Source organism: Cupressus sempervirens, chromosome 8, assembly GCF_028749045.1.
Source record: "Cupressus sempervirens isolate cs-2001-9-10 chromosome 8, ASM2874904v1, whole genome shotgun sequence".
Classification (NCBI taxonomy): Eukaryota; Viridiplantae; Streptophyta; class Pinopsida; order Cupressales; family Cupressaceae; genus Cupressus; species Cupressus sempervirens.
In genome coordinates, this window is record NC_143125.1 from 545,852,609 (window position 1) to 545,874,823 (window position 22,215).

The window sequence follows — 22,215 nt, forward strand, 5'->3', positions numbered from 1 at the left end:
TTGTTCCATGAGAAAACTTTTACTTCCCTCATGTTTATGATCTAAAATTTGAATATTCTCATTCAAATGATGAATTGGCAATACAATCTAGGGTGATACTGCATCATGTATATTCTCATTAATCATGTATCATTATATTCTATCTGTTTATTTTTAGCTTCAATTTAATACCTTTTTTTCTCTCTCTGAAGCTCTTTTTTTCTTGGCTGTAAAAAGACGGTCTTGTAATTTTTAAACATAAAGAATTAGTTTCTGGCTAGATTGTTATTCATGATCTTTGCCTTTCCACTAGTCTATTGGCAGTTGCTTTGCTAACGTGCTGCTTCGGTGCTTGATATACACAAAACCTCTTGCAGCCTATCTACTCCATGGATCGCATTCTCAAAAATGTATGTTATCATTTCTCAGTAGATTTATCCTTAGACACAGGTATTGCAATATTAGTTGTGGCTTGCAAAAACAATAACCTATACTATTTATTGGGTCTGCTCAGGTCAGAAGAAAGACTGGTGCTTCATGTGTGAGCTTGAGTTTCTTGTCTCGAGGGTGAGAGGAGGAGATGGTGCCTTATCACCAATTAGAATACTTTCTAGAATTAAAAACATTGGCAATCACCTTGGATATGGAAAACAAGAAGATGCTCATGAGTTTTTAAGGTAACATGAATTGCAAAGTGCTTAGAGTCTTTCAATTTTTAAATCATACCGACATATATCAAGATAGAAATGCTCATAGAAAGGAGTATTTAAGGATATGCTACAAATTATGTGCACACAAAAATTAATCTTCATTGATGTGCTTAAACATACTTACATGGCACATGCATGCATGCTAGCGTGTGCGCGCGCACACACACAGATTGATATCTTATTTTTCTTTTCCCTTTTAGATTTGCAGTTGATACTATGCAGTCGATATGCCTTGGTAAGCTAACTAAAATAGTCAACTCATTGAGGTGACTGGGTGGGAGTGACTTGGCAAGCTGACCTGGAGAGTTGACCTAGGGGATGGGCTTGGTGAGAAAACTTAAAGAGTTGACTTGGTGAAAGCACTTGAATTGTCAGCTTGGCGAGCAGACTTGGGGACTCTGTGGGACATGTGGGCAAGCCAACTTGGTGGGCTGGCTTGGCGAGCTGACCTTAAAGAGTCAACTTTGTGAGTGTACTCAAACAATCAACTTGGTGACATGACTTGGTGGGCTTGGCGAGCCGACCTAGCGTGCGTACTTGAACAGTAGACTTGGTGAGCTGACTTAAAGAGTCAACTCATTGAGGTGACTTGGTGGGGGTGACTTGGTGGGCTAACCTAAAGAGTTGACCTAGGGGGCAAACTTGGTGAGTGAACTTAAAGAGTTGACTTGGTGAGCGTACTTGAATTTTTAGCTTGGTGAGCTAACTATGGGAGTCGGCCTAGCAAGCTGATATGGCGAGTCGACTTAAAGTGGTGACTTGGTGGTGCAAGTTGGTGAGCTGACTTATCAAGGCCACTTGGTAAGGCGACTTAGCAAAGTGACTTGGTGAGCCGACCTACTAAGTGTACTTAAAGACTAACCTTTATGAGGCGCTTTGGTTGGGTGACTTGATGAGAAAACTTAAAGTGTCAACTTGGCGTGCCGACCAAGTGAGTTTACATGGTGAGCGAGCTTAGAGAATCAACTCTATGCGGCAAGGTGGTAAAACCATTGGGTGAGTCGACTTAGTGAGCTGACTTAATGAGTCAACTCATTGAGGTGATTGGGTGGGGGTGACTTGGTGAGCTGACCTGGAGAGTTGGCCTAGGGGGCGGACTTGGTGAGCAAACTTAGAGAGTCGACTTGGTGAGCATACTTCAATTGTCAGCTTGGCGAGCTGACTTGGGGAGTCGGCCTAGCGATCTAACATGGTGAGTGGGCTTAAAGTGGCAACTTGGTGGGGCAAGTTGGCAAGCCGACTTAGTGAGGCCACTTAGAGACGTCACATGGCGAGCTTACTTAGTGAGCAAGCTTGATGAGCGGACCTAAAGATTGACCTTGATGAGGCACTTTGGTGGGGTGACTTGATGACCGAACTCAAAGAGTCAACTTGGTGAGCATACTTGCACTAGTGCATTTGGGTTCATTTTTCGACCTTCATTGATCAAATTTTCGACCAAATTTGACCAACCCATTGGTCAAAATTTTTTTGGACAAAATTTTGACCAACTCACTGGTACATGATTTGTCTCAATCATATAACTAATTATATATTTTTCATATTAGTTACTGTCAGTGTTTTTCAGGCATTCTATAAAATAGTTCACATGCCTTGCGTATGATATGACATTTTGCATGCATCCTGCACTCTCTCTCATCTGGCTAATGATGGATTATGTAGAGTGATCTGAAACCATGATGCTAAAAAACACACAATCAAATCCAAAATGAACTTGCACTACAAATGGATTGTGGAAATCTGATATTGGTAAAATTGCATGCATGTCTACCAGGATAATTACAACTTAAACATATATTTTTCCTGGTAGACATGCATGCAAAATTAACAATATCAGATTTCCACAATCCATTTGTAATGCAAGTTCATTTTGGATTTGACTGTGTGTGTTTTTTAGCATCATGGTTTCAGATCACTCTCTCTAATCCATCATCAGCCAGATGAGAGAGTGCAGGATGCATGCAAAATGTCATATCATACGTAAGGCATGTGACTGTTTTATAGAATGCCTGAAAAAAATTTACACCTACCTGTTGGTAGAAATTTTGACCTTCATTGGTCAAAATTTTTGACCTTCATTGGTCGAAATTTCTACCTTTATTGGTCAAAAGTTTTGACCTTTATTGGTTGAAAGTTTTGACCTTCATTGGTGGAAATTTCTACCTTTATTGGTCAAAATTTTTTTCCATCATTGGTCAAAATTTCTACCTTTATTGGTCAAAATTTCCCAAAATTTTTGACCTTCATTGGTCGAAATTTCTACCTTTATTGCTTGAATTTTTTTCCCATCATTGGTCGAAATTTCTACCTTTATTGGTCAAAATTTTCTGCCTTCATTGGTCAAAATTTTGACCAATTCATGGCAGAACTTCCAACATGGCTATAGAGGTTTTTCGACTGGAAAAATTTTGACCAATGGGTTGGTCAAATTTGGTCGAAGTTTGGTCAAAAATTGGGTCAAAATTTCAACCAATAATGGTCGAAAAATGGTCTCAAATGTACTAGTGCAAGCTTCAACTTAACCAAGTGCCAAAGATTGTCGAGCGTTGACAATGTTTGTCTTTAGAACCCGAGTTACAACAGTTGGATCATCTTTGTGAATTATGATGAAATAGGTACTGTAGCCGACTCTAGGAAGTTGTTATTTGGATTGGTATATATGTAATGCATTGTATCATATCCAAGTATGTCACTAAAGAAGATTATAAAGTACATGAGTGTGAATTGAAGAAGGCTAAAAGTAGTGTAAGGGACACCAAAGATTTATCTATCAAAATCAAGCGATCATTATAATACAAGGAATCTCATTTAGTGAATCAGAGTTGCAGATCAAAGATCAGCCATTGGTTCATCCTAACATGTGTATTAGTCAAATCCTTTAATAGGGTAGACTTAACAGTCTTTTTTTGAATCTCCTAACTGAGTGCATACTTCATTGTATGTTTGTAAATCCTTTAACAAGGTGGACCTCATAGTCTTTATTGCTCCTAACAGGGAAAATCACTAGAAATGGTCAATTGTAAGCTCTAACAGGTTAACTTTATACTCCAGTACTAAAGCTTGTGGGTATCATCCCCACCCCAAATTTACTTTCTATTTGGAAGGTTTCTGTGTCACTGTATCTTGTGTCAAAAGTGTTTGCTTTCATTCTTTCATGCATACAATTACATTCGAATATTATATGAAGGATTAATTGGTGAAGTAAGATAAAGTTTTATTAGTTCTTGATTCAGCCCTCCCCTTTCAGTAACATTGCCTGCCTTATATTTTCGACACTTTGATATAGGTTATCATGTTGGGAACCAAGCAATAGTCATTGCTAATAAGGACAATTGTTAGATAATGAAAAATATAATAATGAGTGATGAATAGATTGGAGGCATGATAATATGAAGAATTTATGAACCTTAATAAAAATAAAGAAAGTAAGAGTGTAGTTGGAAGAAAGTGCACACTTGAGAAGAGAAGACACACAAATAAAAATAAGGAAGACACAACAACATACCTAATATGTAAAGGCTTAGAATGTCTAAATATGAGACATTTAACTCATCATTGTATTACATAGTCTTTGATTTCACAACACCCGCAAATCATGGAGACATGATTATATTACATGGAACCTTCAATAAATGACATGGTTGAATCATATGAAGTTTATCATCATTTCACATGAGGTCTTGTTATTAGACATCACATGTATATAATTGCATTATCACATCATTTATAGATGGTCATATTGCACATGCCATATTTTATTTATTTCATCAATCAAAGTATTATTATATACGTTGAATATTTCAATCCTCTGCCCTCTCTTACTTTTTTTAATAAGAAAATAATTTATATTTTATAGGCAAATAAATTTTCTTATACTTTATGCTTATTTTATATATTTGATGAAATCTATTTGCAACATACATTTTATTATTTTTTTAAGTTAAAAAAAGTACTCATATGAAGGAGAGTGGAAGGAGAACTATTGTATCATTTTTAAAAGACAATATCTTTTTAGGAGTGTATAGATATTTTCTTTTATATTGACTAAAAATGTTCAAACACTTTGAAATGTATTCACATATAGATCAATGCCACAATATCAAATTGAGTGCAACTTAGAATAGTGAAATCTGCACACCTATCCTATTTTCCATTTAGTTCCATGCCTCCCTTAGTAGAATGCATTAAATGCAATAATATTCAATTGCACACCTATCCTATTTTTCATTTAGTTTCATGCCTCCCTTAATGAAATGCATTAAATATAATAACATACAAAAAGTAGAAGATTCTCATATTGGGTTTGGCTTGTCACCCAATCACTATCTATCTCTAATTTCTCTCGCCTACACCAAGTACCATACAATCATAATTTATTCTTTTATTATTAAGTTGACATTTGCCCCAAATTCCATATATTATTTTCTTGCCTCGAGCTTTCCATTTTCGTACTAGTTGGGATTGATACTATGTCATACTAGAATGAAACACAAATGTAAAATGTTTATATTAAAAATCCTATACCCAAACTCCTTTCTATTAGATGTTATGAGCTAATTTGGTACACATTTGTGAGACATGTTATTTTGGCATTTAAAAGACATTTATTGTGCAACCATATCAGTATGATATTCAATTGAGCTATGAGTTAATGCTCTCTATTGAGCTCTGTCATTTTTTAAAGATGATCTTAGAAACTATTATAACCAAATTGAGATATAAAAGAAGTTGAAAGGTATACATATTTTGAAGTACATATTAAGATTGATATATCTCAACCACAATATAGTTTAAATCAATATAAAAATTCATTTGTATCACATGTGAGAATGAACTATGAAAATGAACTATAAAAAATAATATATTTATAGATTCATAACATATCTCTCAAACCAAAAAACATTACTTTGTAATTAGTAGTAGATGTACTCGACATAATCAATATTTCCTTATCGTCCCCATATTTAGTTTCAAAATATTATTATTTATCTTAATATATTATTTAACCAATCAAAAATAAATTATACATATATTTTTTCCTTATAATCTTAAGATTAGTAACAATTCTAGTTTATATTAAAAAACCTTCAATTATCGTATATTATCTTTCATTATGATCTCAAACGTGACCTTTTCAATATTATTTTTGGATGAGAAAATTGTCTAATTTAAATTAATATATGTACAATGAATTCTCCCAAAATGGAGCATATCATGTGGGATCCATATTTCGGCGAAATGGCAACCCAATAGTTCAGTTTTGTGAAACCGTTGTAGTATAGTGGTGACCTAGGTTCAATCCCCGACAACGGCATGAAATTTAATTTAGTTTTACTATTCTACATTTACAAGCAACACTTAGTGAAATCTATAATGATTTCTCTAAAGTAATGAAGCAATAACTAGTCATGTAAAGAACATTGAGAGATATTTGAAAATTTCAAGTTTGACCATGCTTCCATGATCTAAAGATTTTGTATGTAGGCTTCAATTTACTTTACATCTCAAACTCCAATCACTTATGCTGCTCCTTTAAGAGTTGAACCTTTGTTCTATTTAACATAAAATGTTGTAGTAATCCCTTCTGGGCCTTTTTTCTATTTAACATAAAATGTTGTAGTAATCCATCTGGTCCTTTGTTCTATTTAACGTAAAATGTTGTAGTAATCTCTTTTGGGTCATTCAAATTTATAGTGTAGTTTTCAAAATTGTAGTTTAAATTTATGGTTCTACCCTTTAATCTTTTGTTGTAGGTCTAACAGTCATGAGAAATTGGGTAAACAGTGGCATCAAGTGAGCAACCATTTTCCTGCGTTTACATGAAGAATCACCATCACTATATAGCTTGAAGGAGGTTACGGTAACTATAATAAAGTACATTATATTATAGCTATATTCTGTCATTTTCTATTTAGCTATCCTATATGTGTGTTAATGTGTCTACTTTCTTAAAAGCTAGTGATGACAATGATGAGGGGACTTATGATGTTGAAATCTGGATTTAGAAACATGTTTATTACATTATATATATGTTCAATATACTACTAAGCTATTATCATCTAAGACATTTTGTAGAGTTGACACATTATATATATACTTCTTTGACATGGTACATCTAAATTTTCATCTTAAAGGTGACAATGTATTGTTTTCTGGAAGTTTTGCAGCTACCAATTCATTGTTGAATATGTCATTCACTAATCTTTTAACAAGTGTAGATGAGGATCTTTGTGTGACCATGATTCCTTCATAATCTAGAAATACAAAAGTAGTTTTGACAAGAGACATGGAGTAGAAACTGTTGGATTTGCGCCATGAACAAGTTCAGTTAGGTAGAAAAGGTGAAGGTGGGTTTCGAAAAGAATCTTGCACTACCATCGAAAGGAGGTTCAACGAAGACATGAAGATGAATATAGGAAAGGAAAAATTTAAGAACAAATTAAAAACATGGAAACAAAGCTACAAAATTACAAAAGAATTGAGAAATATGAGTGAATTCGCATGGAATGAGAGTACACAATGCGTTGATACTGATGATACTGTATGGGAAGAGTTGTTGAAGGTAATCTAGTCTTGATAATATTTTTATGTAATTAAAATATCTCTTTATTAATTGTAATAAAATACATATATCTAATTGCTTAGTTTTGCCATCATATAGAGGAAGGATTTCAAAAATGCTAGAGTGTACGAGAGGCAACCATTCCTCTATTTCAATGATTTAGCAGTCATTATTGGGAATGACATGTCAGATGGAACTCAAGCTGCAACAACCATAGAGATTGAAGATGGTCACCTTTTTGATGAGGTTGTTGACCTTGACGATGATAGGGACTTTAATATGCCCATGGATGACACTCCTCCAGTTGATGAAGAGTTCACTCATGAAAATATTTATAGTGCATTTGTTAGATAGAGTCAATCCACACCATCATCAAGAAGGCCAAAGAAGAGGAAGGAAAACATGGCTTCTTCTTTGGATGTTATTTGTGAAAGTATCTAGGACATACGTACGAGCATGAAGGAGGCTCACATTGTAAAATTTGACAAAGAAGAAACTAAGCAAGCTATATTAGCTGCATTTGCAACCCTCAAAGCCATACTTGGACTAAGTCAAGAGACTTTGATTGTTGCGTATGGCACTTTCACTTCCGAACCTACGAAAGCATGGGATTTCCTATAGATGAGTGTAGAGGATAGGGAATATTATGTGAGATATAAGTTTGGAGGATCTCATTGATATCCCAACTCTTCACTTTAAGAAGCTTTAGTTTATTGTAAGAACAATCACATCTATGCAATGGCTCATATTTGATATGGGACCTCCTATTTTTTGAGACTATGAACTTACCATCTTTTTGAAGCAATGTTAATGAATTATATTTTATAGAGTTGTTGTAGCTTCTTGGTTCCTTGTGTTATTTTCACTTTATTATGTAACGCCCCGCCAAGGGATCCAAAAGAATTAACCTAAAGTTTCACTAAGTTTGCTAAACATTTTTTTTTTTTTAAAGTAAGAAAGTATAACATACACATCAAACACATAGTAGCGGAAGCAATAACATGTAATCATCGACAAACATACATTGTAAGTTACATTTCTTAAAGATCCCAAGACGTTGAGTCACGTTTAAATTTAATTAATTCTAAGTCTAACAACTATCACATACATATGAAAGAATAATCAGAAACTCCAATGTCCATAATATACATTTGTTCCGAACGCTCCTTGGCAAATTAATTCAGAATGCTCAATCATCCACTGTACATGTCACAGGGTATGAAAGGCTTAAAAGAATATACATATGTAAAGATAAAGATACAACATCCTCAAATCCATGATACAAAGTACAGTAAAAATATATGAAACTATTCCCATACATGATACATCCATACATCCATAATGATAAAACATCTATCATAAAATCTAACCATCCATCATAATAATCCAAGAACATAGTGAAGGTAAATGCCAATCATGAAAAACTCCAGCCACGATGACCACGGAATGGATCTCAATGGTAAGAGTAAAAGCACTACCACCCGACCGCGTGGAACCTAAATGGTCCACTCCCACCGCGCCGAGGAGATAGTCTCAAGTCCCAAATAGGATAACAAAACCTATAATCATAACTACTCTCTAAGTCCAGGAAATCCTATAAGTATGCTAACTCAAGGGTTCTTAAAAAGATCGACATCTAAATCCCAGAGGTACCACAAGACACGTAGGAAACCTAATATGCAAGCGAGAAAGTGTCATCGCAAAAGTCATGTAGAAGTTACCTGAGCAATCCCTTAGGAATCTTGGGTCCCTACTGATCCTGCGGCCACTAGTATCCTCTCGTACTGACGAGGCCTACTATGGAATGCAAGGTCGTAACCAAGCGTTCTCTCTACCCCATCCTAGTCTGTACTAGCACTCAAGGCATGGGAGAGAACATACAATTATCTTGTTAGGTTCATTTTCTCTCATTTAGTGTAAATGTTTTCACTTATTAAAAATGACTTACAATGGGTTTCTCAAGGCAGCCTCTTAGGGCTCCGACCCCCATTGCAAGCCACTTCCCGACTCTACACATAGATAACCTACCCTAGGCTCATGAAATCATAAATCAAAGAATCATAATAAAACCACCTCAGTCCTATACAAGCAATTGAAAAACATCATAAAAGATAATCCACAAAAAATTACATCAGTTCTTCATGAGCAACAGATAATATCAATTAGTAATCATATGATCACGACAGTTCTCTATTAGCAACTGAAGGCATCAATGATAAGTTACAAAATCCAATGGTTCTCCAATGAGCAACCAGAAAGTAATACAAGTATAACTGATCGAGACTCAGAAATGGTTATCAAATATAACTGATCGAGACTCAAAAATGGTTAAGTTAGGTATCTCAAATACATACACCTCAACTTCACACAAGGAAACTGGAAAGCAATAACAAACAGTAAACACAATCATGTCATAGAGCACTTCATCACATTACCATGGTCGGGTTAAGAAAGATCGAGACCAAATCATCATGACATCACATTCACAACCCCGAGCCTCTGGTAACAACCTAAACTGGTCAACGCTAAACCAACCCCAAAACATTCAAAGCACAAAGACAACATCAAAGTCTCAAAGATTGGATCTGAAAGTATATTATTTGAGTTAAGGTAAGGTTTATGTTTCAGTTTAGTGTCGAATTTCAAATAACTAAGTTTTCATAGCTACCCCTTACGATTAACCCATTTCTATAATAAACTTCCATTAAGTCAATCTTCCAAATCTACTATTTAATCAGATAATATTCATTATTAATTAACTTTAATTAAACTAATTTTAATTAAATTAATCAATAATCATTTGATCTAATTACTTATTTTAATCTAACCATTAATTGTTAATTTATTAATATTTAACCAAAATTATTAATAAATTAATATTTACAAACTATGTTAAATGCATTATTATCTAATTATTAAATATTAATAAAAATTAAAATCTTTATTAATTAAATATATATATATATATATATATATATTTTTTATTAATTAAAAATTTTATATAATAATAAAATTTGTTTTTTTATAAATTATGAAAAATATTATATATAAAAAAAACCAAAAAAAAACATGTTTAAACATACGTTTATAGCCCGTCGGCTGAGGAGACCACTGCGGTCTGCCGCAGGCCTGCGGTCGCAGGGCCTGCGGCGGCAGGTACTTTGTACCTGCCGTCGTAGTACCTGCGACGCAGGTACTGTCGGCCCGCCGACAGTGGGGGTGGGTACAGGGTGATTCCCTCCCCCCCACTTATTACAATATATATATAATTTTTTTTTTTAAATTTTTTTTTTTAATATATATAAAATAAATTAAGTTTTATTTTAAAAATTAGTTTTATTTAATTTCAATAAAACAATTTCTTCCAAAGGATATATATATATATATATATATATATATATATATATATATATATATATATATATATATATATATATATATATTTATTTATTTATTTATTTATTTATCTAGAAGCTTCAATTTCAAAATCAAAAACCCTTACTAAATTAAATCTTAATTTCTAAATCAAGAAAACAAGGGTTCTAATAATTCATCCAGTCTCCATGGATACAGAAATTATTGAAGAGCAATTAATAAATTCACAATATTGAACAGTTAAAACTTTCATCATAGAGAACTCAGATCTACAAACCCCAGACATGAAGAAGACAGGAAGGGATAATTGCATATTTAATGGATAATCAAAAAAACAAGACCCTACCTGATCCTGATGCTATTATGCAATCTCCAGGAACTGTATGAGAATTCGCTCCTCTCAATAACCTTCCTCTGGAAAACTTTCTTGGTATCAGCCTTCTGAAATTTGCTTCCAAAAATTGTCTCTCCAAAAATTTTCGTCCAACTTCGTATATCCCAAAAATGAACCCCCAAAGTTGTGATAAGCAATTTCTCCTCAATTCGGGGCACTAATTGTGCGTTTACCCGAGAAGACTCTTTGCACAACTCAGTTAACTCCAAATTAACCTTTATTATCTTTTCTTATTCTTTTGCATTCAACTTTCATGCACATTAAGTTGATTTATTAAATAACTTTATTTAATATTCCACTTGACTTCTATTCTTAATTAATTTATTACTTTAATCTTATGTGCACTTTTAAGAAATTAAAATAACATTATTAATTTCTATAATTTAATCTTTTAATTTAATTCTCATATTTAAACTCATGTTTAGATCATGCGATCTAGAATTCTTAATAATTTAATATCTTTCAACTTTTAATTTATTTTAGAACTTAATTGATAACATATTTAATTAATTTAAATAACAATAATATTTAGCATTTATTTAAAAATGAACTCCAAATATATTATTATTAAATTAAATTAATATTATCCTGTTCTAAATTTATCCTTGAACTTTAATCTCCAAATTTAATTCTTTTATTTAATTAATTTCTCAATTAATTAAATATAAAGATATCATAATAATTCTCTATTAAAATAAATCATTAATTAATCTTTTTAATTAGACTTAATTAATAGAAAATATACCAAGGACTCATAAAGCAACATACGAAAACCCAACATAGAAAATTACATACCAAATCAAACAAAAAGGGTTATAATCACGAAATTACATCATTTGATGCATTCAGAGGGTACTTAACTCAGATACTTGTCCTAATTATCAATTAGGACAATTGGCTAAAGGGTTTAGGATTTGGACTTAAGAGTTTATCTCCCCTCTCTTACCATTGAGACAGTGTGATAGGGTACGCTCATCCTGACAATTCAGGGAAGTCGATACCCAGTACTTGCAACCTGCATAAAATTCACGCATGTACAAACACAATATTCTAAGCTAAACAAACAATGGCAGGACGTGGTGCATCGTGTAGATCCCGACTAGCAGGTGACTACGACTCCCTTCCTTAACCATATCAGAAACACCATACATAAATAAAACAACACGCACACCATACACATGCAGTATGGGGTAAGTATCCATAAGAAGCACATGGAATAATAAACCATCTAACTAATCATCATCGATAACTGAAACCATTGAATAATCATCATACATGCATGAAATATAGAGTACCAAGTAATCTAATCATATAATAAACTGAGTGTAAACATCATCTGATAATCTCTAAAATAATAATACTAATCATCAAACATAAATTGGCCTAAAAGAGTTTGGCAATGATATCAGAAATGTAGCTAAAAAATGTAAACTAGGGGCAGGCACTACATATTAGTTCTAATCTTTTGTATTATGTTATTGTGTTGCTTTAAATGGAACAAAGAATCTTAAACCTAAATTTCATAGTGACTGAGAAATTATACCTCTTCATATGCTTGAACTGCAGATGACAATCATGTCAAGACTGTGGTAAAGTAGAATAAAAATTATAGATGGTGAACCATTAACACTATGCCTAAAAATAGTCTAGCGAAGATCAAACTTGCTTGTTTGCCTCACATTCTTGGAATACCAAAATAGTCCTAGATTTTAAATTACAATCTACTTTATACCTAGTCAACTACATACTACAAACTACCATAATCTATTACAATGGGAAAGAAAAGCCATGGCTAGACATAGCATTTCCACAACTAAGACCTTTTTGGATGAAGCATTTGGATTATAGGCAGTGGCTAATTGTTGGTTGGTATCTATAACCTATAGGCAGTGGCCAAGGCTAGGAAGGTTGCATATCAAATTTTTGGGTAGTGTAAATAGATTATAGGCATGTATGGAAGTCTAAATCAAATAGAATTCTAGGGTTTCAAGACCGAAAAATCTAATTGCCATCAAAGAAACATTATCTATGAATCACAAGGTTAATATTTTGAATTTTCTTGTAACTCAATGTTTCCATAACTCCATTTGTAGATTTCCTGGGGAATTCTATCATACAGTTTCTTCTTGGCCAATGTGTGGGTATGAATATAATAGTGATTAGATGAATAATATAACATTATATGTCTCTAAGCTCTATGGTTGTTCCCTGGTTACATATGTATTAATGTAGTTTGGAGATGAATTATTCAGTATGTCTATCTATTTGTTATCAATATTTGTGGTGTATGTTTGTACACAACCCATATTCCTTTTTTTTGTCAATGAGTTGCCTCTCATGATGTGTGGTGACCCTATAATCCAATGGATAAGCAATTATCCCTCAAATAGAAAACATCATTCACTAGTAGATTAGGTGCAAGAAGTAGTTTCAGTCTCCATTCAAGTGCATTACAGATCCTTTTTTTGGAAATCAAATTTCTTGTTTCTAATTTTTTTGTAAACTGCTAAATAAGAGGACATGGTAGAAAATGCAAACTGTAGGTATGTGTTGAATTTAGGTATTCCTCGAAAAGGTGGAGCATTTAAGTATGAGATTTGAGCAGAAAAAAGAAAAATCTTATTGGAAGTCATATTTCATTGGACAAGTAAAACAATAATGGATACATGAGAAATTTATGCATCTCTTGAAATAGATAATAGAGTATTTAGTATTGACAAATGCCTAGTTCTTCTTGATCCTAAGGGTTTTATATCCTAATAGAGGCCAACCTTGATAATGATCTTGTTGAATGACTTGTGAGATGCTCTGGCCTAAGAGTTTCATTATCAACACCTATAGCCTTTTAGTGTAGCTCTATCCATACTAGCAAGAGTTGTGGCTATGTCTAATTATTTGGAACTTGTACTTAGTTTGTAGTTGACTAGGTATAAAGTAGATTGTAATTGAAAAGTTGAAAACTATAAGCATATAGTTATTATTTATGTAGTATGAAGTAATCCAACAAGTTGTTGTAATCCATTACAATGGGCCAGCTACTCCCTGGTTGGACATAGAATTTCCACAACTAAGACCTTTTTGGACAAAGTATTTGGAGTAATCTAAAATTTTGATTAATTTGAATCTTTTATTTGTTCTTTTACTTATGTCTTTCAAGAGATAAATGTTCTCTATGCACATATGCATCAAGTAATAGACATTTTTTATTAAGTGTTGTAGCATAGTGATTGCCACCATAAAATGTAAAGGGACTATTGGATCAACATCAAATTAATTCACAATAAAATAATATAACTTTTGAATGATTGTAGAACAAGAGCTACTATGCTGCTAGAGTCCTACCTTTTGTCAAAAATAGAAATGGAGGTTTTGATTATTTAGTTCTTGTTTTAATGTTATAATGTTATAATTATTTGATTATTATATATGCTAATGAGAAATTATTAGAATTACCTGAAAGCTTTATTATCTAGATTACGACTAACAACAATTGCGTAGTCTCTGAGGCCTGAATAAAGGAGCCATGATCTCCCACATGTTGTTCTACATTGTAGACAATGACACCTTGTAACATTAGATAGCCTTATCTTTTGGAAGCTTTAAGTTGTTTATGTCCATTCAACCTAATTCTTTTGTTGCAGTATCAATTGTAGGGAACTAAGGACAATGGAGAATTACTTACTTGGTTATGTATATTTTCTCTCATTTTAGTGAAACACTGTCTGTATATCCATGGATAAGCAAAGATGTGTTTCAGAAGTTAATAAGTAGCAACATTATTACTAGAGTGAGAATCAAATCGTTGCTGCCTATATTTTCATTTTTTATAATAGCTCATTAGGAAAAAGTAAGTTGATAGCAAAACCTTGAAATGTATTAGAGAAGAAGACCTCTAGAATTGAATGCTTCCAAAAATACTATATATTGCAGACTCCTTCTACATGCACTAGTCCATTTGCTAAAAATACTTATTGTGCCTATTTCAAGTATGTGCCTGTAGTCACTAAATATTCTCTTGTGATAATCAATTTGTGTCCTAAATATGCTTCAAGGTTCAACAAACTTCTTGAACAATAACTCATTCACAAAACAACTTTTTCTAAATATGATAATATGACCTCTTTATTTGTACCTTGAAAATCCTATTAGGAGCCTATATTGGCAAAGTATTGGGATAATTTTATCCTTGTTGTGTATGTAGATTCATTTCATTGAGATAAACTAATAATCATGTGTCAAAAGTTGTAAGTCATGAGGTATTTGCATTGCTAGCAAGATTGGACTAAGAAGTCACAACATAGTCCATTGAATACACATATTAGAATATATTTTACACTTTTTAAGTAATTTTTCATTAAATTTCTTCATTATTTATATAGGGTCAATGGATTTGACAACTTCTACAATGTGTCAATGTGGTGCTAGACCTATAGCAATGAAGATATCATGTATAGAGAATAATCCTGGGCATAGGTTTTTGTGTTGTCCAGATAAAAGAAAAGTTGTTACTAATATTTTATATGTTTATTATTTATTTTATTATTGTGGCAAGCCCTAATGTAGTTTTGGAATGCAGGGGGATAATGGCTACAATTTCTTTGAGTGGGTCAAAAATGGCTCATCTACGTCAATCGCATCAAAATCTACAGAAGAAGAAAGGAAGGATTGCAATTTGTGTATTGTATAGGAGACAACTTCTAGGGAGATTGGTTCCATGGTGAAATCCAAAATCACTCTTCAATCTAGACTTAATTCTGTTTTAGTTTTTATAAACACACTATTGGTGATGGTGATTATAATTTTATTAACTAAATGACCATTTTGTTGTAAAGAAAAATTATGATTATGGAGACTAAATCTTTTATGATTTTGTGTATAAATGATGAGAAAATTTTAGTAATTTCAAGAGTATATTATTGTGTATAACATCTTTATGTTTATATCCATTCATTTAAAAAATGTTGAAATAAATTAATTTCTTATTAATTTTATTGAATAAAATAGAATTTAAAAAAAAAAATTCTTTACAATAATTGAAATAATTAACCAAATAAAATAATATATTAAAACAAATAAAATATATTAAAATAGAAACTTAATTGTATTCCAATTCCAATTTTGTACAACCAAACAAGGGAGTAACATATTCCCATCAAACACTAAGCGTACCAAACAAGAATGGGATTTCTCTTTTCCATTCACATTCCCTATTTCCATTCCTATTCCACATTTTCATTCTAATTTTCTATTCCTATGCTTGCAACCAAACAAACTGTTAGTGTAGTTTTTTATTTTTCCTATTTTGCTAGGTTTTTCCTACACTTTTAGTAATCTTGCTTAGGTTAATAAAGCATGTCTTATTAGGTGAATGCTTGTGAGGTGTCACCTTCCTACATGTGAGCATCCATTAGGTATCTTGGGAAGATACTTTTCTATATTTAGTCCGATAGATGGTTGCTCCTCATTGGTTGGTGTTGCCACCTCCTCCCTCTTCCTAGCCTATATAAGCATGCTACCTAGCTTGTATTTGCATCTCTTGTTTTTGCATCCTCTTAATGCTATTTTTCTTCTAGCATTTGCATTACTCTCTTGGAGACTAACTCTATGATGCTATTTTGATTTTGTATCATTTGCATTCATAGTTTAGATATTTATTCTTTGTACTAGTTTTCTGGGTTATTAATCTTATCAGATTCTAACATGGTATCAGAGCTTTTTTATGTGCAAGAGTAGATTTTAGTTCTTTGATTGAGTAAAAAGGGGGGGGGGGGGCATTTTCATGGCTGGGTTCTCTTCTTTTTAGCATTTCTTCTCTGCATTTCTTCATCATGGATCAAACAAATATACCCATCCTAACTCCATACAATTACTTTGAGTGGAAATCATGCATGATAATTCACTTAAAGAAAGATGGATTAAATAGGATAACTATGGGACTTGAAACTAAACCTGCTAAAGATGAAGACAAGCCTAAGTGGTTTAACAAATGTGATGAGGCATATGGAACATTGTGTTTGTCTATTTCTCCTGACTTGCTATTTCACATTGAGTCTTTGGATACACCAAATGAAGTATGGACAAAGCTAGAAACACTATTTGGCACACAAGATTCAATGAGGGGTCATATGTTGGAAAATGAACTAATTAGTTATGAGGGGTCATATGTTGGAAAATGAACTAATTAGTTTAAGTCTAGGCAATTTCAACACAATCTAGGATTTCTTCACTAAATTGAAGTCACTAAGGTTGCAGTTAAAACAATGTGGAATTGAAAAGAAAGATGAACAACTGATTCTAAGTATTCTCTCTAAGCTAAGTTCAGAATATTTTGTATTTGTCTTTGCCTTCTATGCTACTAAGGGTTCACTTGGTACTCAATTCACCATGCCATCTTTAGATGATTTTGTTGTCAATCTCACTCGAGAACAAGACAAGCTAATCCAGATGGGCACTCTTAAGTCCTCTAAGTCATATGCCTTGGCTACCAACCAAGGCACAAAAGAACAATAAGGACAAAGTAGTAACAATAATAGTAAGGACAAGAAACAAAAGAATAGCAAGGAGAAGAAGGATCAGATACTAATTTCTTCAAAAGCAACTATTGATACACCATCTTCCAAGGGTGATAAGCCTAAGAAAGAAAAGGTCAAATGTGCCTATTGTAAAAGACCTGGTCATGATGAACATAAATGTTTGCAGAAACAACTTAATCAGTTGACATACATTCTTGAGAAGAATAATATCAGTGTTCCTGAGTCTATCAAACAAAGTTCTAACGAAGGGTCTAATAAGGAAAAAGAAAATAGTAAGGGGAACGGAAAGGGCAAGGCCCTTTTTGCAGTTGCTTCCTCACCATCCACTTGGGTTCTTGATTCAGGTGCTTCACACCACATGGCTTCATCTAAGGAAGAACTTGCATCCTTGGAGTCGTGTACTATGCCTTCTATTTTGATGGGTGATAACACTCTTGTTGAGGTGTGTGGGAGAGGGTCTGTTGATGTGGGGGATGGCACATTCCATGATGTTCCTTGTGTACACTCATTGTCAACTAATCTCCTATCGGTATACCAAATCACTCACACAGGTTTAGGCAAGCGGGTTGAGTTCACTCTTGATTCAGTGGAGATACATGAGTTGCACAATGATTATACAGTTGCAATTGGGAGAGCAGATCATTAGTCACGACTCTATATGTTTTCTCACTTTGTTCTTGATCGTCCTTTGATTGTTTTGCTCACTCACTCTAATGATGTGAGCAGATTATGGCATAAGTGGTTTGGCCATCTTAAATTTCACTACTTGCATCAGCTTAACCAATAGAGCATGGTCACGGGGTTGCCTTCTACTTTGACATTGGAGTCACTTGGAATACATGATAGATCTTTTGATGGGTTAGATTGACTTGAGCAATCTTCTACCTCCACTTTTGATGCAGAGAGTGATTCAAAGGACTCACCTCCTTCCTCTCCTAGTCATCATTCATAGGTTGATGATTCTCCTCTAGATTCTCCATCTTTTGGTCTACTTTGGGCTAGACAGACCTTGTAGTTTTTAGGTGATTGGGTTGGGGATCCATCAGACACCAAGCAGACTTGTTCACAATTCCAAGATGCGCTACATATCTTCATTGCTACTGCCTCAAATTCACAGTCCTTTCATGAGGCTTCTGGTATTTCTGAGTGGGATATAGTTATGCAAGAAGAGTATAGTTCCTTGATGAGGAACCACACTTGGGATCTTGTCCCTTTTCCTAAGGGAAGAAAACTTGTTTTATGTAAGTGGATCTACTAGACAAAATTTGCAAGCTTTGTTGGGGGTGCGGGATGCTTCATCTTTTGGGGGGCCTCTTCCTCTCAATTGGAGTCCTAATTTTCTTTGGGGAGTCTCTTTTCTCTATCTTTTGGGGGAATTTTATGTACATGGGTACCTCATCAGGCTTGACTTGTCGGGACCCATTTCTAAATCCACCTAAGCTTCGCTTATGGGGGGGTGTTAGTGTAGTTTTTTATTTTTCCTATTTTGCTAGGTTTTTCCTACACTTTTAGTAATCTCGCTTAAGTTAATAAAGCATGTATTATTAGTGAATGGTTGTGAGGTGTCACCTTCCTACATGTGAGCATCCATTAGCTATCTTGAGAAGATACTTTTCTATCTATAGTCTGATAGATGGTTGCTTCTCATTGGTTGGTGTTGCCACCTACTCCCTCTTCCTAGCCTATATATGCATGCTACCTGGCTTGTATTTGCATCTCTTTTTTTTGTATCCTCTTAATGCTATTTTGCTTCCAGCATTTGGATTACTCTCTTGGAGACTAACTCTATGATGCTATTTTGATTTTGTATCATTTGCATTCATAGTTTAGATATTTATTCTTTGCACTAGTTTTCTGGGTTATTAATCTTATCAGATTCTAACACAAACCCTTAGTGAAATCTATAATGATTGTTTAAAGTAATGAAGCAATAACAAAGACTTGATCCCTCTCCTTGGAGAAAGAATTATTCAGAGAGGAACAAGGATACATGATTGATTTCTCCATTCTTATGAATTCCCTTCAATCTTGGGAAAGGAAAATCTAAGGCATCACATCCTCTCTTTTTTTAATCTAAAGATGATAGTTTCTAATGTCTTCAAAACTCACATCAAAACCATTCAACACATAATGAAAATCCAATGATTTGAAAACTCTTTTATTTTTATTTTTTTCCACTTTTATGTAAGGTTTAAAGAGCCTCTTTGGCTAAGAGCTAAGAACTAAGAAATATTCATTTTACCAAAATCTGTCTAAAGCATGATCTTGATCTCACCCTTAGGGCCCATTTGGTTGTTGGCATAGGAATTGAAAATTAGAATAGAAAATTAGAATGGAAATGGATACTGGAGAATGGGAATAGAAAAGGGCAATTCCAATCCTATTTGGTTCACCTGGAATTCGATTGGGAATATGTTAATCCATTGTTTGGTTGTAAAAAAATGGAATAGGAATAAGGTTAAGGGGTTTCAATCTAGCAAAGGGTTTTAAATTCAAATTTTCAAGAAAACATGTTAAATGCTATGACATCAATTCAAAATTCAAGGTAGCCCCCATTAAATGAGTGATTGCAAGCATATAAAATCAAAATGTTTTCACAATTGCACCCCTATGATTCACTATATAAACAAGGCAGCCATTCTTAATTTAGAAAATCATTTTCACTTCAAAAGAAAAGAAAGCTTTGAAAATTCAAACTTCCAAGGGGGTGATTTGAGAAAATTGTTTCATTCATTGTGATTGTAGAGAGAAATAGAGTATGATCCATCATTTTTGTCCTACATATGCAAACCATGATTAGTCATTCAAAACCCAACTTCAGGCAAACATTTTCAATGAAGTTCAATTTTGAATCATTGAATTCTGATTTTTGGGATCTCTAGAAACCTTCACCAGTAAGATGAACTTGGTTGCAAGTCTGATATCAACTATTTTTTCAATAAGATGAAACCTCAATTTAACATTAGGGGCTGGTAAATAATAATTCAAATCAGATTGTAGGCTCTAGATCTCGAGGAGGGTAGCTTGATCTCATCTTTTCATCATAAGTTTAGTACCATTCATTGAGGTCTATTTACATTTTCAGAACTGTATATTAGACTTCATTTTAAATTTTAATCATATCTTTTTTGTCAAACATGGGATGAAATCAAGTTAGCATAATAGAAATGTAACAATAAACCCCAAGCACAATATTACCACATGAATCTATATAACATAGCATAAAGAGATTACAATGGCAGCCACTATATGAAGTGTTTTCCATAATAACCGTAATGTTGACTTCCTATAGAAGTTTCAAATGTGAAGAATCAATAAGATTTTATTTTAATGTATAAACATATTGAAGTTACCTGTGTAAATATGAATCTTGCAGACTTAGACTCGAGAACTTCAACCCTCAAAATCAAGACAAAATATGAAGACACAGATGCAAAATGATTTATCATTATGTGTGGCCAATCACATCAAATTTGAAAAAAAAATTAATTTCAAAAAATTAGATTGGGAATAGGAAGACATATTCCAATAATATATATTTTTTGGCATAGACATATGCTCATTTTAGGGGCAAAATTGGAATATGTCTTCTTATTCCCAATTTTGATTGAGCATACCAAACAGAGAATATAAAATATATTCTAATCTTCTCTTCCTATTCCAATCCTATTGCAACAACCAAATGGGCCCTTAGTGTTTGAGTCATGCACCTATTAAGGCTTGGTGGTCTCATCCCTTTTCCCACTATTTTACCAAATTCTTCTCTAAAACATGCTTAAGTTTTCCTTTAAGAAATAAAACTTGGGGAAACCTTAAGCTTTTTTTATAAATTCTATATACGAGAGTTAGATCTTATCAAAATAATGGTAGGATTTCTAAATTTTGAAATTGCTTTCCTTTTACAATGGTAACTTGTGAGTCTCTCATCATGAGGGCTAAGTTTAACACACAATAATAATTAAGTTCAACAAATAATAATAATAATTAATCTAGGCTTTGACTCATTACCTATAATATCTAATCATTTCAATTATACATGCAAAATGGCTTCCAACTACTAAATTCATTTTTTACAACAAAAACACAAATTCAATCACTAATACATTTGGCATCGATTTGCGATGGCTATGTGTCGCAATTATGACAGCAATGTGTTGCCATTGCGACAGTAATAGACATCGTTGTTTTTTAGTTGCAAATTACGACGTTGATCCATGAGACTGTGCGGAATGCTCCTGAAAGGGGTTCAATTTCCTGCAAATATAATTCAATTATCGTGAGCATAATCACATCATAATCATAATCACATCCATCATAAGCATCACATAAAAATTAAAAACATTAAAAGGTACACAATATAACACTTAAACCAGGCTCACATTATAAGCCTACTAGGGAAGTAGGCCTAGTGAAGGGCTAAAACTGAGTTTTTGTATCAGCTGATGAGTTGAGGGCTTAGTCACCTTGGGGACATGCTATTTGAAGTTTTTTTGTGTGTGTGGAGATGGAGGAAACACCTAGTTAAGGTGAAGTCAAGTTTGGCACCTATTGAGGCATTGTGAGCATTTGATAGTTTGTTGATTAGATTTCTTGGATGAATCCATTGGATGGATTGAGGGACATTCTTGGGATTATTCCAAAGATGTAGAACCTAAGGTAGCA